Source organism: Chrysochloris asiatica, unplaced genomic scaffold (assembly GCF_000296735.1).
Source record: "Chrysochloris asiatica unplaced genomic scaffold, ChrAsi1.0 scaffold00087, whole genome shotgun sequence".
Lineage (NCBI taxonomy): Eukaryota > Metazoa > Chordata > Mammalia > Afrosoricida > Chrysochloridae > Chrysochloris > Chrysochloris asiatica.
The window spans coordinates 833,333-835,985 of NW_006408605.1; positions in this window are offsets into that span (position 1 = coordinate 833,333).

A 2,653-nucleotide genomic window follows, 5' to 3' on the forward strand; every position below is an offset into this window, starting at 1 on the left:
TGCTGCTAACTTAGCAGTTCAAAACTACCATCTGTTCCGTGGGAGAAAGATGAGGTTTTCTGTGGGAGAAAGATGAGGTTTTCTGCTCCCGTAAAGATTTACAGCCTCGGAAACCCAGGGTCGCTATGAGTTGCAACTGACTCCACGCACATTACTAACCAATAGTAGTCACAGATTATATTCTTTATTTTGTGAGCCACTCCTTTCCATTCTATTGTTGTTGTTATTATGTGCCATAGAGTCTGTTGCATCTGTACAGGGTTTCCGAGGCTGCAAATCTTTATGGAAGCGGAAAGCTTCATCCTTCTCTTGCGGAACCGCTGGTAGTTTCGAACAGCATGCTGACCGTGAGATTAGCATCCCGATTCGTAACCACTACGCTACCAGAGCTCCTTTGTTGTTAAGTGCCGTAGAGTCTATTGTCCTCAGAAAATAACTGGTCTCAACCTCAAAACATACTATGGTGCTGCAGTCTAATCGGTTCCAACTGATAGCAACCCTGTGTAGGGTTTCTGAGGAGCAGCTGGTAAACCGCTGATCTTGGCAGTTCAAACGGCTTTGCAGTCTATTAGGATCCATCTAGTGTAGCCTTGGTCAGAGCAGTTCACACAGATTAATTTCTTTTTGGGTCTGCAATCTTGTTTCACTTGTCTATGTGTCCATCATTGAACCTGTACCATGCTGTATTGATTACTGTGGCTGGTGTGGCACTGTAGAATAAGCAGTGGACCGTAAGGTTGGTTCGAACTGCAAGGTTAGCAGTTCAAACTCACAAGTTGCTCCTTGGAAATCCTAGACCAGATTCGCTATGAGTTGGAAACAACTAGATGGCACTTGACAGCAAACAGTATGTTTTGGAGTCCCGGTGTGGCACTGTAGGATAAAGCACAGGACCACAAGGTGGCTTGAACTGCAAGGTCGGCGGTTCACACCCACCAGCTGCTCCTCGGAAACCCTACACAGGGTTGCTATCAGTTGGAACCCATTAGATGGTAGCAACATAGTTATGTTTTGAGGTTGGGACCTGTTTTTTTCTGAGGACAATGGTGAGCCATTGGAAGATTTTTTAAGGAAATGACTTGCTCAGATGTTTAGTTTTAGAAAGATAGATTGGTTTGATGGAGGAGAAAAGAGGCACAAACTATGGTAAGGTTTCAACTGGATGAGTTAACAGCAGTTCAGAATAAGGCTGGAGAAGTAGGGATGGAGAGAAGTGGAGAGATGATAAGATCTGAGGCAGACAACTAAAGAGTTGTGTCTGAAATGAGGGAAAGAAAAGCCGAGTTTCAGGCTTGAGTGCCAATGTACTATAACTAGGTCAGTGAGTATATGTTCATACACGTGCACACATGGTGGGTCAAGGGGTTAAGAGTATATCCAAGCCAAGTATGACAGATTAAAGGTAGCCCCTTTATGATTTATAGTTTTTCTAATATAGCCCAAGACCTACCCTTTGTAGATGAAAGTGACCACTGTTGATGGTTAAGGGGCAAAAATGAACTACTTTTGATCACAGAGAATGGAGATATTTTAAGGGGGGAAATTTTTTCCTAAGCTTTCAACTGACCTACCAAATTCAACAAACCTTAGTAACATTGAGCATCTGCTCTACAGTGTGGCAGCCTATAAGACACAGTCCCTACCCTCAAGGAACTCAATAGAAAACAAATATCTTAATAGGAAGCCATGCAATGCCAATTATTATTCATTCTGAATTGGTTTTTTAACATGTTTTAGCTCTCAAGATAGCTAATTAATTTTAGCCTAGAGCAAGTGAAACTACAGCCCATCTGCCCATTTCTAAGCTTTAGGCTAGTTTTTACATGGATTTCATCAGAAGAACCGGATAGTGTGCTAATTCTTCCTAAGCTTAGATGTAACAGTTAAGAGATTATTCATAAATTATGATGATCCTGACTTTAAAATCAGGCCAGGTGCTACTTAAATGGCTGTTGTGCTTACTCTGTCACACAAAGAAGTGAATAATAACTTAAAAGCATAGTGCAGCCACAGTATTCCAGGTGCAGAATGTCTCATGACTGAAACTATGACTTTTTCTGAATAATTGACTATGGGACTATCACAAATACACTTAAGAAAGAAAGAAAGAAAGAAAAAAGGCATCCTCTTAAAAATAATGCTTAAATTGAAAAAAAAAAAAAAATCCAGAATAGAACACACAAAACACAAACTATTTAAAATAGTACAGTTGTTATGTGCCGTTGAGTCAGTTCCAACTCATAGCAACCCTGTATAGGGTGTCTGAGGAGTGGCTGGTGGGTTTGAACCATGGACATTATGGTTAGCAGTCCAGTGCTTACCTTACAACACCAAACCAGGACTTCAGTAGTACTCTAGTACTCCAATAGTACAGAACATCTATATAAATCCTAAAGATTTTTTAAGAGTTTCCTAATTGTTATATTGAAAAAAAAAAACCTTAGTCATTATATGCCTCTTTATTGAACTATGACATATAATAAAATTTCATCCACTGTAAGTGTGCAGTACTTTCTGTTTCTTAAGGCTAGCCAATTATTCCAACACAATTTGTTGAAAAGTCTGTGCTTTCTCTATTGAATTGCCCTTGGCAAGTTAATCGAAAATCAATTGACCATAAAGTGTTTGTTTATATCTGGACTGTTTTGTCTAT